Source organism: Prenolepis imparis, unplaced genomic scaffold (assembly GCF_030444845.1).
Source record: "Prenolepis imparis isolate NDT839.2.m4 unplaced genomic scaffold, iyPreImpa1.0 SCAF_4, whole genome shotgun sequence".
NCBI classification, from domain to species: Eukaryota; Metazoa; Arthropoda; class Insecta; order Hymenoptera; family Formicidae; genus Prenolepis; species Prenolepis imparis.
In genome coordinates, this window is record NW_028141162.1 from 6,348,553 (window position 1) to 6,363,960 (window position 15,408).

General features: G+C 33.7%; 1 protein-coding gene across 1 annotated transcript in view; it reads right to left on the reverse strand.

The window, feature by feature from the left end:
* The window catches only part of Hwt (SH2 domain-containing adapter heavyweight), a 160,578-nt gene that overhangs the window by 111,142 nt on the left and 34,028 nt on the right, over positions 1-15,408 (reverse strand). The window lies entirely within an intron of this gene.

The following is a 15,408-nucleotide window of genomic DNA, read 5'->3' on the forward strand; positions in this document are numbered from 1 at the left end:
ATATTCGGAGAGATATCAGATATAAATCAAATAGGAAAGTGGTTTGCAGAGGACATGTCGCGCCTTTGTTTTTACGACGCCATGAAGACGATATTGAAAAAGCCCAGCATCCGATCCTCGTTATTTGGCGCTACCGATTCGCATACTTATATGTAGAAAAATTGGAGCACGATGTGAGTAAAATTATTATAAAAAGCAAAAATGAGAATAGAATAAACATAGAAAAGATAATCCTTAAACACAATTAAGATATAATTAATAATACATTACGGGAGAGATGTGTAATTATTCTAAATTTCGAAAGAGAGATTTCTCCTGATTCTTATTTCGCTAAACTTCGCAACTCGCGTTTCCGCTTACTGTTCCTTTGGATACTATATATAATTGTTAAAAATTACAACGCAAGAAGTTTCTACAGACTTGTTTGCTTGGATATTCAAGGCAACTCTAATTTTCCTAAATGCATTGTTTAAAGATATATGTATTAATGTTACATATATCAATTCATAATTGTTCCTCTTGATTATCATTCTAGAAAAAATAATTTTGATATTTTGACAAATTTCTTCAAAACAATACGATTTTTTTTCCTAAAATATTTATTAAATATTATTATATAATTTATCTAAAACCTTAAGAGAAAAATAATAATATACATATACCAGAATATTTTATATCTTCTCTACTCACATATAATCGCGTTTTATGATTAAAATGAATTTATGTAGGAATCATTCCTGGCCACAAAAAATAACATATCTTAATTATCACCTGTCGGATATTTGTACATTTTTATTTTCTTTATATTGTTAATCACTGATATATCTAGATAGTTTGAAAAGAATCTGAACAGTTCTATGATTATATTCATTAACGAATTGGATGTAAAATTGCACATGTAAACCAGATTGTTTCACTACTTATAGCATCGATGAAAAACTGCAAAAGTGAGATCGTTGGACGCAGTGAATCCTGAAACAGCGGTTTTCAATATTTCTTCTCGATTGGCAAGATCGATCGATCTTTTGCCTCCTACTATACTCCAAGATCTCACGATTGCAGAATCTCCAGGTCAAATCAAGAATTGTGAAACTGTCAGGCGCATCGTTATGTCATACTCAAGCAGTCCTTGTAGATTCAATGATAAATTAGAAATTATATTTTTAGAAACGTCCATCAATGCAATATATTTTAGAAATTAATGCATTTTAGAATTTAAAAGATATCGAGACATTATTTTACACAAAAAATCTTTTCACTTACAACAGCGTAATTATCTGTGCATTACATAGTTCAATTTTAATTAGAGCGTAAGCCAAATTATATATAGATAATATCGACATTCATTGTAGAATTTTTTGGTATCAAGCAGACACCAGCGTACAAACTTCTTCGTTTGATATACGTAAAATTATGGTGCGCCGCATAGGGTCCGCGGAGACATTATGTCGATATTTAATATTTTAAGGCGAGCCAAAAATTTATTGATTGTTCATTTTAATAGTATAATTATTGCAGAATGTTTTCGTACCAAACAGACACCAGCGTACAAACTCCTTCATTTAAATACGTAAAATTTAGATGCCCCGTATAGGGTCCGCGGCAAGAAAGTATGGATTTTTAATATTTTAAGGCGAGCCAAAAATTTATCAACTATACATTTTAATAGTACATTCATTGTAGAATTTTTGGGTATCAAGCAGACACCAGCGTACAAACTTCTTCATTTGACATACGTAAAATTATGGTGCGCCGCATAGGGTCCGCGGCAAGAAAGTATCGATTTTTAATATTTTAAGGCGAGCTAAAAATTTATCAATTATAGATTTTGAAAGTACATTTATTGCAGAATCTTTTGGTACCAAGCAGACACCAGCGTACAAACTCCTTCATTTAGATACGTAAAATTTAGATCCCCCGTATAGGGTCCGCGGCAAGAAAGTATCGATTTTTAATATTTTAAGGCGAGCCAAAAATTTATCAATTATAGATTTTGAAAGTACATTCATTGCAGAATCTTTTGGTACCAAGCAGACACCAGCGTACAAACTTCTTCATTTGATATACGTAAAATTATAGTGCGCCGCATAGGATTCGCGGCTACATTATGTCGATATTCAATATTTTAAGACGAGCCAAAAATTTATTGATTATAGATTTTGAAAGTACATTCATTGCAGAATCTTTTGGTACCAAGCAGACACCAGCGTACAAATTCCTTCATTTAGATACGTAAAATTTAGATCCCCCGTATAGGGTCCGCGGCAAGAAAGTATCGATTTTTAATATTTTAAGGCGAGCCAAAAATTTATCAATTATAGATTTTGAAAATACATTCATTGCAGAATCTTTTGGTACCAAGCAGACACCAGCGTACAAACTTCTTCATTTGATATACGTAAAATTATAGTGCGCCGCATAGGATTCGCGGCTACATTATGTCGATATTCAATATTTTAAGACGAGCCAAAAATTTATTGATTATAGATTTTGAAAGTACATTCATTGCAGAATCTTTTGGTACCAAGCAGACACCAGCGTACAAACTTCTTCATTTGATATACGTAAAATTATGGTGCGCCGCATAGGATCTGCGGCTACATTTTGTCGATATTTAATATTTTAAGACGAGCCAAAAATGTATTGATTATACATTTTAATAGTACATTCATTGTAGAATTTTTTGGTATCAACCAGACACTAGCGTACAAACTTCTTCATTTGATATACGTAAAATTATGGTGCGCCGCATAGGGTCCGCGGAGACATTATGTCGATATTTAATATTTTAAGGCGAGCCAAAAATTTATTGATTGTTCATTTTAATAGTATAATTATTGCAGAATGTTTTCGTACCAAACAGACACCAGCGTACAAACTCCTTCATTTAAATACGTAAAATTTAGATGCCCCGTATAGGGTCCGCGGCAAGAAAGTATGGATTTTTAATATTTTAAGGCGAGCCAAAAATTTATCAACTATACATTTTAATAGTACATTCATTGTAGAATTTTTGGGTATCAAGCAGACACCAGCGTACAAACTTCTTCATTTGACATACGTAAAATTATGGTGCGCCGCATAGGGTCCGCGGCAAGAAAGTATCGATTTTTAATATTTTAAGGCGAGCCAAAAATTTATCAATTATAGATTTTGAAAGTACATTTATTGCAGAATCTTTTGGTACCAAGCAGACACCAGCGTACAAACTCCTTCATTTAGATACGTAAAATTTAGATCCCCCGTATAGGGTCCGCGGCAAGAAAGTATCGATTTTTAATATTTTAAGGCGAGCCAAAAATTTATCAATTATAGATTTTGAAAGTACATTCATTGCAGAATCTTTTGGTACCAAGCAGACACCAGCGTACAAACTTCTTCATTTGATATACGTAAAATTATAGTGCGCCGCATAGGATTCGCGGCTACATTATGTCGATATTCAATATTTTAAGACGAGCCAAAAATTTATTGATTGTACATTTTAATAGTACATTCATTGTAGAATTTTTTGGTATCAAGCAGACACCAGCGTACAAACTCCTTCATTTAGATACGTAAAATTTAGATGCCCCGTATAGGGTCCGCGGCAAGAAAGTATCGATTTTTAATATTTTAAGGCGAGCCAAAAATTTAGCAATTATAGATTTTGAAAGTACATTCATTGCAGAATCTTTTGGTACCAAGCAGACACCAGCGTACAAACTTCTTCATTTGATATACGTAAAATTATGGTGCGCCGCATAGGGTCCGCGGAGACATTATGTCGATATTTAATATTTTAAGGCGAGCCAAAAATTTATTGATTATACAATTTAATAGTACATTCATTGCAGAATCTTTTGGTACCAAACAGACACCTGCGTACAAACTCCTTCATTTAAATACGTAAAATTTAGATGCCCCGTATAGGGTCCGCGGCAAAAAAGTATCGATTTTTAATATTTTAAGGCGAGCCAAAAATTTATCAACTATACATTTTAATAGTACATTCATTGTAGAATTTTTTGGTATCAAGCAGACACCAGCGTACAAACTTCTTCATTTGATATACGTAAAATTATGGTGCGCCGCATAGGATTCGCGGCTACATTATGTCGATATTCAATATTTTAAGACGAGCCAAAAATACATTGATTGTACATTTTAAAAGTACATTCATTGTAGAATTTTTTGGTATCAAGCAGACACCAGCGTACAAACTTCTTCATTTGATATACGTAACATTATGGTGCGCCGCATAGGATCTGCGGCTACATTTTGTCGATATTTAATATTTTAAGACGAGCCAAAAATGTATTGATTATACATTTTAATAGTACATTCATTGTAGAATTTTTTGGTATCAACCAGACACCAGCGTACAAACTTCTTCATTTGATATACGTAAAATTATGGTACGCCGCATAGGGTCCGCGGCAAGAAAGTATCGATTTTTAATATTTTAAGGCGAGCCAAAAATTTATCAATTATAGATTTTGAAAGTACATTCATTGCAGAATCTTTTGGTACCAAGCAGACACCAGCGTACAAACTCCTTCATTTAGATACGTAAAATTTAGATCCCCCGTATAGGGTCCGCGGCAAGAAAGTATCGATTTTTAATATTTTAAGGCGAGCCAAAAATTTATCAATTATAGATTTTGAAAGTACATTCATTGCAGAATCTTTTGGTACCAAGCAGACACCAGCGTACAAACTTCTTCATTTGATATACGTAAAATTATGGTGCGCCGCATAGGATTCGCGGCTACATTATGTCGATATTCAATATTTTAAGACGAGCCAAAAATATATTGATTGTACATTTTAAAAGTACATTCATTGTAGAATTTTTTGGTATCAAGCAGACACCAGCGTACAAACTTCTTCATTTGATATACGTAAAATTATGGTGCGCCGCATAGGATCTGCGGCTACATTTTGTCGATATTTAATATTTTAAGACGAGCCAAAAATGTATTGATTATACATTTTAATAGTACATTCATTGTAGAATTTTTTGGTATCAACCAGACACCAGCGTACAAACTTCTTCATTTGATATACGTAAAATTATGGTGCGCCGCATAGGGTCCGCGGAGACATTATGTCGATATTTAATATTTTAAGGCGAGCCAAAAATTTATTGATTGTTCATTTTAATAGTATAATTATTGCAGAATGTTTTCGTACCAAACAGACACCAGCGTACAAACTCCTTCATTTAAATACGTAAAATTTAGATGCCCCGTATAGGGTCCGCGGCAAGAAAGTATGGATTTTTAATATTTTAAGGCGAGCCAAAAATTTATCAATTATAGATTTTGAAAGTACATTTATTGCAGAATCTTTTGGTACCAAGCAGACACCAGCGTACAAACTCCTTCATTTAGATACGTAAAATTTAGATCCCCCGTATAGGGTCCGCGGCAAGAAAGTATCGATTTTTAATATTTTAAGGCGAGCCAAAAATTTATCAATTATAGATTTTGAAAGTACATTCATTGCAGAATCTTTTGGTACCAAGCAGACACCAGCGTACAAACTTCTTCATTTGATATACGTAAAATTATGGTGCGCCGCATAGGATCTGCGGCTACATTTTGTCGATATTTAATATTTTAAGACGAGCCAAAAATGTATTGATTATACATTTTAATAGTACATTCATTGTAGAATTTTTTGGTATCAACCAGACACCAGCGTACAAACTTCTTCATTTGATATACGTAAAATTATGGGGCGCCGCATAGGATTCGCGGCTACATTATGTCGATATTCAATATTTTAAGACGAGCCAAAAATATATTGATTGTACATTTTAAAAGTACATTCATTGTAGAATTTTTTGGTATCAAGCAGACACCAGCGTACAAACTTCTTCATTTGATATACGTAAAATTATGGTGCGCCGCATAGGATCTGCGGCTACATTTTGTCGATATTTAATATTTTAAGACGAGCCAAAAATGTATTGATTATACATTTTAATAGTACATTCATTGTAGAATTTTTTGGTATCAACCAGACACCAGCGTACAAACTTCTTCATTTGATATCCGTAAAATTATGGTGCGCCGCATAGGGTCCGCGGCAAGAAAGTATCGATTTTTAATATTTTAAGGCGAGCCAAAAATTTATCAATTATAGATTTTGAAAGTACATTCATTGCAGAATCTTTTGGTACCAAGCAGACACCAGCGTACAAACTCCTTCATTTGATATACGTAAAATTATGGTGCGCCGCATAGGGTCCGCGGAGACATTATGTCGATATTTAATATTTTAAGGCGAGCCAAAAATTTATTGATTATACAATTTAATAGTACATTCATTGCAGAATCTTTTGGTACCAAACAGACACCAGCGTACAAACTCCTTCATTTAAATACGTAAAATTTAGATGCCCCGTATAGGGTCCGCGGCAAAAAAGTATCGATTTTTAATATTTTAAGGCGAGCCAAAAATTTATCAACTATACATTTTAATAGTACAATCATTGTAGAATTTTTGGGTATCAAGCAGACACCAGCGTACAAACTTCTTCATTTGATATACGTAAAATTATGGTGCGCCGCATAGGATTCGCGGCTACATTATGTCGATATTCAATATTTTAAGACGAGCCAAAAATTTATTGATTATAGATTTTGAAAGTACATTCATTGCAGAATCTTTTGGTACCAAGCAGACACCAGCGTACAAACTTCTTCATTTGATATACGTAAAATTATGGTGCGCCGCATAGGATCTGCGGCTACATTTTGTCGATATTTAATATTTTAAGACGAGCCAAAAATGTATTGATTATACATTTTAATAGTACATTCATTGTAGAACTTTTTGGTATCAACCAGACACCAGCGTACAAACTTCTTCATTTGATATACGTAAAATTATGGTGCGCCGCATAGGATTCGCGGCTACATTATGTCGATATTCAATATTTTAAGACGAGCCAAAAATATATTGATTGTACATTTTAAAAGTACATTCATTGTAGAATTTTTTGGTATCAAGCAGACACCAGCGTACAAACTCCTTCATTTAAATACGTAAAATTTAGATCCCCCGTATAGGGTCCGCGGCAAGAAAGTATCGATTTTTAATATTTTAAGGCGAGCCAAAAATTTATCAATTATAGATTTTGAAAGTACATTCATTGTAGAATTTTTTGGTATCAACCAGACACCAGCGTACAAACTTCTTCATTTGATATACGTAAAATTATGGTGCGCCGCATAGGGTCCGCGGAGACATTATGTCGATATTTAATATTTTAAGGCGAGCCAAAAATTTATTGATTGTTCATTTTAATAGTATAATTATTGCAGAATGTTTTCGTACCAAACAGACACCAGCGTACAAACTCCTTCATTTAAATACGTAAAATTTAGATGCCCCGTATAGGGTCCGCGGCTACATTATGTCGATATTCAATATTTTAAGACGAGCCAAAAATTTATTGATTGTACATTTTAATAGTACATTCATTGTAGAATTTTTTGGTATCAAGCAGACACCAGCGTACAAACTTCTTCATTTGATATACGTAAAATTATGGTGCGCCGCATAGGATTCGCGGCTACATTATGTCGATATTCAATATTTTAAGACGAGCCAAAAATTTATTGATTGTACATTTTAATAGTACATTCATTGTAGAATTTTTTGGTATCAAGCAGACACCAGCGTACAAACTTCTTCATTTGATATACGTAAAATTATGGTGCGCCGCATAGGATTCGCGGCTACATTATGTCGATATTCAATATTTTAAGACGAGCCAAAAATATATTGATTGTACATTTTAAAAGTACATTCATTGTAGAATTTTTTGGTATCAAGCAGACACCAGCGTACAAACTTCTTCATTTGATATACGTAAAATTATGGTGCGCCGCATAGGATCTGCGGCTACATTTTGTCGATATTTAATATTTTAAGACGAGCCAAAAATGTATTGATTATACATTTTAATAGTACATTCATTGTAGAATTTTTTGGTATCAACCAGACACCAGCGTACAAACTTCTTCATTTGATATACGTAAAATTATGGTACGCCGCATAGGATCCGCGGCAAGAAAGTATCGATTTTTAATATTTTAAGGCGAGCTAAAAATTTATCAATTATAGATTTTGAAAGTACATTTATTGCAGAATCTTTTGGTACCAAGCAGACACCAGCGTACAAACTCCTTCATTTAGATACGTAAAATTTAGATCCCCCGTATAGGGTCCGCGGCAAGAAAGTATCGATTTTTAATATTTTAAGGCGAGCCAAAAATTTATCAATTATAGATTTTGAAAGTACATTCATTGCAGAATCTTTTGGTACCAAGCAGACACCAGCGTACAAACTTCTTCATTTGATATACGTAAAATTATAGTGCGCCGCATAGGATTCGCGGCTACATTATGTCGATATTCAATATTTTAAGACGAGCCAAAAATTTATTGATTATAGATTTTGAAAGTACATTCATTGCAGAATCTTTTGGTACCAAGCAGACACCAGCGTACAAACTTCTTCATTTGATATACGTAAAATTATGGTGCGCCGCATAGGATCTGCGGCTACATTTTGTCGATATTTAATATTTTAAGACGAGCCAAAAATGTATTGATTATACATTTTAATAGTACATTCATTGTAGAATTTTTTGGTATCAACCAGACACTAGCGTACAAACTTCTTCATTTGATATACGTAAAATTATGGTGCGCCGCATAGGGTCCGCGGAGACATTATGTCGATATTTAATATTTTAAGGCGAGCCAAAAATTTATTGATTGTTCATTTTAATAGTATAATTATTGCAGAATGTTTTCGTACCAAACAGACACCAGCGTACAAACTCCTTCATTTAAATACGTAAAATTTAGATGCCCCGTATAGGGTCCGCGGCAAGAAAGTATGGATTTTTAATATTTTAAGGCGAGCCAAAAATTTATCAACTATACATTTTAATAGTACATTCATTGTAGAATTTTTGGGTATCAAGCAGACACCAGCGTACAAACTTCTTCATTTGACATACGTAAAATTATGGTGCGCCGCATAGGGTCCGCGGCAAGAAAGTATCGATTTTTAATATTTTAAGGCGAGCCAAAAATTTATCAATTATAGATTTTGAAAGTACATTTATTGCAGAATCTTTTGGTACCAAGCAGACACCAGCGTACAAACTCCTTCATTTAGATACGTAAAATTTAGATCCCCCGTATAGGGTCCGCGGCAAGAAAGTATCGATTTTTAATATTTTAAGGCGAGCCAAAAATTTATCAATTATAGATTTTGAAAGTACATTCATTGCAGAATCTTTTGGTACCAAGCAGACACCAGCGTACAAACTTCTTCATTTGATATACGTAAAATTATAGTGCGCCGCATAGGATTCGCGGCTACATTATGTCGATATTCAATATTTTAAGACGAGTCAAAAATTTATTGATTGTACATTTTAATAGTACATTCATTGTAGAATTTTTTGGTATCAAGCAGACACCAGCGTACAAACTCCTTCATTTAGATACGTAAAATTTAGATGCCCCGTATAGGGTCCGCGGCAAGAAAGTATCGATTTTTAATATTTTAAGGCGAGCCAAAAATTTATCAATTATAGATTTTGAAAGTACATTCATTGCAGAATCTTTTGGTACCAAGCAGACACCAGCGTACAAACTTCTTCATTTGATATACGTAAAATTATGGTGCGCCGCATAGGGTCCGCGGAGACATTATGTCGATATTTAATATTTTAAGGCGAGCCAAAAATTTATTGATTATACAATTTAATAGTACATTCATTGCAGAATCTTTTGGTACCAAACAGACACCTGCGTACAAACTCCTTCATTTAAATACGTAAAATTTAGATGCCCCGTATAGGGTCCGCGGCAAAAAAGTATCGATTTTTAATATTTTAAGGCGAGCCAAAAATTTATCAACTATACATTTTAATAGTACATTCATTGTAGAATTTTTTGGTATCAAGCAGACACCAGCGTACAAACTTCTTCATTTGATATACGTAAAATTATGGTGCGCCGCATAGGATTCGCGGCTACATTATGTCGATATTCAATATTTTAAGACGAGCCAAAAATATATTGATTGTACATTTTAAAAGTACATTCATTGTAGAATTTTTTGGTATCAAGCAGACACCAGCGTACAAACTTCTTCATTTGATATACGTAAAATTATAGTGCGCCGCATAGGATTCGCGGCTACATTATGTCGATATTCAATATTTTAAGACGAGCCAAAAATTTATTGATTGTACATTTTAATAGTACATTCATTGTAGAATTTTTTGGTATCAAGCAGACACCAGCGTACAAACTCCTTCATTTAGATACGTAAAATTTAGATGCCCCGTATAGGGTCCGCGGCAAGAAAGTATCGATTTTTAATATTTTAAGGCGAGCCAAAAATTTATCAATTATAGATTTTGAAAGTACATTCATTGCAGAATCTTTTGGTACCAAGCAGACACCAGCGTACAAACTTCTTCATTTGATATACGTAAAATTATGGTGCGCCGCATAGGGTCCGCGGAGACATTATGTCGATATTTAATATTTTAAGGCGAGCCAAAAATTTATTGATTATACAATTTAATAGTACATTCATTGCAGAATCTTTTGGTACCAAACAGACACCAGCGTACAAACTCCTTCATTTAAATACGTAAAATTTAGATGCCCCGTATAGGGTCCGCGGCAAAAAAGTATCGATTTTTAATATTTTAAGGCGAGCCAAAAATTTATCAACTATACATTTTAATAGTACAATCATTGTAGAATTTTTGGGTATCAAGCAGACACCAGCGTACAAACTTCTTCATTTGATATACGTAAAATTATGGTGCGCCGCATAGGATTCGCGGCTACATTATGTCGATATTCAATATTTTAAGACGAGCCAAAAATTTATTGATTATAGATTTTGAAAGTACATTCATTGCAGAATCTTTTGGTACCAAGCAGACACCAGCGTACAAACTTCTTCATTTGATATACGTAAAATTATGGTGCGCCGCATAGGATCTGCGGCTACATTTTGTCGATATTTAATATTTTAAGACGAGCCAAAAATGTATTGATTATACATTTTAATAGTACATTCATTGTAGAACTTTTTGGTATCAACCAGACACCAGCGTACAAACTTCTTCATTTGATATACGTAAAATTATGGTGCGCCGCATAGGATTCGCGGCTACATTATGTCGATATTCAATATTTTAAGACGAGCCAAAAATATATTGATTGTACATTTTAAAAGTACATTCATTGTAGAATTTTTTGGTATCAAGCAGACACCAGCGTACAAACTCCTTCATTTAAATACGTAAAATTTAGATCCCCAGTATAGGGTCCGCGGCAAGAAAGTATCGATTTTTAATATTTTAAGGCGAGCCAAAAATTTATCAATTATAGATTTTGAAAGTACATTCATTGTAGAATTTTTTGGTATCAACCAGACACCAGCGTACAAACTTCTTCATTTGATATACGTAAAATTATGGTGCGCCGCATAGGGTCCGCGGAGACATTATGTCGATATTTAATATTTTAAGGCGAGCCAAAAATTTATTGATTGTTCATTTTAATAGTATAATTATTGCAGAATGTTTTCGTACCAAACAGACACCAGCGTACAAACTCCTTCATTTAAATACGTAAAATTTAGATGCCCCGTATAGGGTCCGCGGCTACATTATGTCGATATTCAATATTTTAAGACGAGCCAAAAATTTATTGATTGTACATTTTAATAGTACATTCATTGTAGAATTTTTCGGTATCAAGCAGACACCAGCGTACAAACTTCTTCATTTGATATACGTAAAATTATGGTGCGCCGCATAGGATTCGCGGCTACATTATGTCGATATTCAATATTTTAAGACGAGCCAAAAATTTATTGATTGTACATTTTAATAGTACATTCATTGTAGAATTTTTTGGTATCAACCAGACACCAGCGTACAAACTTCTTCATTTGATATACGTAAAATTATGGTACGCCGCATAGGGTCCGCGGCAAGAAAGTATCGATTTTTAATATTTTAAGGCGAGCTAAAAATTTATCAATTATAGATTTTGAAAGTACATTTATTGCAGAATCTTTTGGTACCAAGCAGACACCAGCGTACAAACTCCTTCATTTAGATACGTAAAATTTAGATCCCCCGTATAGGGTCCGCGGCAAGAAAGTATCGATTTTTAATATTTTAAGGCGAGCCAAAAATTTATCAATTATAGATTTTGAAAGTACATTCATTGCAGAATCTTTTGGTACCAAGCAGACACCAGCGTACAAACTTCTTCATTTGATATACGTAAAATTATAGTGCGCCGCATAGGATTCGCGGCTACATTATGTCGATATTCAATATTTTAAGACGAGCCAAAAATTTATTGATTATAGATTTTGAAAGTACATTCATTGCAGAATCTTTTGGTACCAAGCAAACACCAGCGTACAAATTCCTTCATTTAGATACGTAAAATTTAGATCCCCCGTATAGGGTCCGCGGCAAGAAAGTATCGATTTTTAATATTTTAAGGCGAGCCAAAAATTTATCAACTATACATTTTAATAGTACATTCATTGTAGAATTTTTTGGTATCAAGCAGACACCAGCGTACAAACTTCTTCATTTGATATACGTAAAATTATGGTGCGCCGCATAGGATTCGCGGCTACATTATGTCGATATTCAATATTTTAAGACGAGCCAAAAATATATTGATTGTACATTTTAAAAGTACATTCATTGTAGAATTTTTTGGTATCAAGCAGACACCAGCGTACAAACTTCTTCATTTGATATACGTAAAATTATGGTGCGCCGCATAGGATCTGCGGCTACATTTTGTCGATATTTAATATTTTAAGACGAGCCAAAAATGTATTGATTATACATTTTAATAGTACATTCATTGTAGAATTTTTTGGTATCAACCAGACACCAGCGTACAAACTTCTTCATTTGATATACGTAAAATTATGGTACGCCGCATAGGGTCCGCGGCAAGAAAGTATCGATTTTTAATATTTTAAGGCGAGCCAAAAATTTATCAATTATAGATTTTGAAAGTACATTCATTGCAGAATCTTTTGGTACCAAGCAGACACCAGCGTACAAACTCCTTCATTTAGATACGTAAAATTTAGATCCCCCGTATAGGGTCCGCGGCAAGAAAGTATCGATTTTTAATATTTTAAGGCGAGCCAAAAATTTATCAATTATAGATTTTGAAAGTACATTCATTGCAGAATCTTTTGGTACCAAGCAGACACCAGCGTACAAACTTCTTCATTTGATATACGTAAAATTATGGTGCGCCGCATAGGATTCGCGGCTACATTATGTCGATATTCAATATTTTAAGACGAGCCAAAAATATATTGATTGTACATTTTAAAAGTACATTCATTGTAGAATTTTTTGGTATCAAGCAGACACCAGCGTACAAACTTCTTCATTTGATATACGTAAAATTATGGTACGCCGCATAGGGTCCGCGGCAAGAAAGTATCGATTTTTAATATTTTAAGGCGAGCCAAAAATTTATCAATTATAGGTTTTGAAAGTACATTCATTGCAGAATCTTTTGGTACCAAGCAGACACCAGCGTACAAACTTCTTCATTTGATATACGTAAAATTATGGTGCGCCGCATAGGATTCGCGGCTACATTATGTCGATATTCAATATTTTAAGACGAGCCAAAAATATATTGATTGTACATTTTAAAAGTACATTCATTGTAGAATTTTTTGGTATCAAGCAGACACCAGCGTACAAACTTCTTCATTTGATATACGTAAAATTATGGTGCGCCGCATAGGATCTGCGGCTACATTTTGTCGATATTCAATATTTTAAGACGAGCCAAAAATTTATTGATTATAGATTTTGAAAGTACATTCATTGCAGAATCTTTTGGTACCAAGCAGACACCAGCGTACAAACTTCTTCATTTGATATACGTAAAATTATGGTGCGCCGCATAGGATCTGCGGCTACATTTTGTCGATATTTAATATTTTAAGACGAGCCAAAAATGTATTGATTATACATTTTAATAGTACATTCATTGTAGAATTTTTTGGTATCAACCAGACACTAGCGTACAAACTTCTTCATTTGATATACGTAAAATTATGGTGCGCCGCATAGGGTCCGCGGAGACATTATGTCGATATTTAATATTTTAAGGCGAGCCAAAAATTTATTGATTGTTCATTTTAATAGTATAATTATTGCAGAATGTTTTCGTACCAAACAGACACCAGCGTACAAACTCCTTCATTTAAATACGTAAAATTTAGATGCCCCGTATAGGGTCCGCGGCAAGAAAGTATCGATTTTTAATATTTTAAGGCGAGCCAAAAATTTATCAATTATAGATTTTGAAAGTACATTTATTGCAGAATCTTTTGGTACCAAGCAGACACCAGCGTACAAACTCCTTCATTTAGATACGTAAAATTTAGATCCCCCGTATAGGGTCCGCGGCAAGGAAGTATCGATTTTTAATATTTTAAGGCGAGCCAAAAATTTATCAATTATAGATTTTGAAAGTACATTCATTGCAGAATCTTTTGGTACCAAGCAGACACCAGCGTACAAACTTCTTCATTTGATATACGTAAAATTATAGTGCGCCGCATAGGATTCGCGGCTACATTATGTCGATATTCAATATTTTAAGACGAGCCAAAAATTTATTGATTGTACATTTTAATAGTACATTCATTGTAGAATTTTTTGGTATCAAGCAGACACCAGCGTACAAACTCCTTCATTTAGATACGTAAAATTTAGATGCCCCGTATAGGGTCCGCGGCAAGAAAGTATCGATTTTTAATATTTTAAGGCGAGCCAAAAATTTATCAATTATAGATTTTGAAAGTACATTCATTGCAGAATCTTTTGGTACCAAGCAGACACCAGCGTACAAACTTCTTCATTTGATATACGTAAAATTATGGTGCGCCGCATATGGTCCGCGGAGACATTATGTCGATATTTAATATTTTAAGGCGAGCCAAAAATTTATTGATTATACAATTTAATAGTACATTCATTGCAGAATCTTTTGGTACCAAACAGACACCTGCGTACAAACTCCTTCATTTAAATACGTAAAATTTAGATGCCCCGTATAGGGTCCGCGGCAAAAAAGTATCGATTTTTAATATTTTAAGGCGAGCCAAAAATTTATCAACTATACATTTTAATAGTACATTCATTGTAGAATTTTTTGGTATCAAGCAGACACCAGCGTACAAACTTCTTCATTTGATATACGTAAAATTATGGTGCGCCGCATAGGATTCGCGGCTACATTATGTCGATATTCAATATTTTAAGACGAGCCAAAAATATATTGATTGTA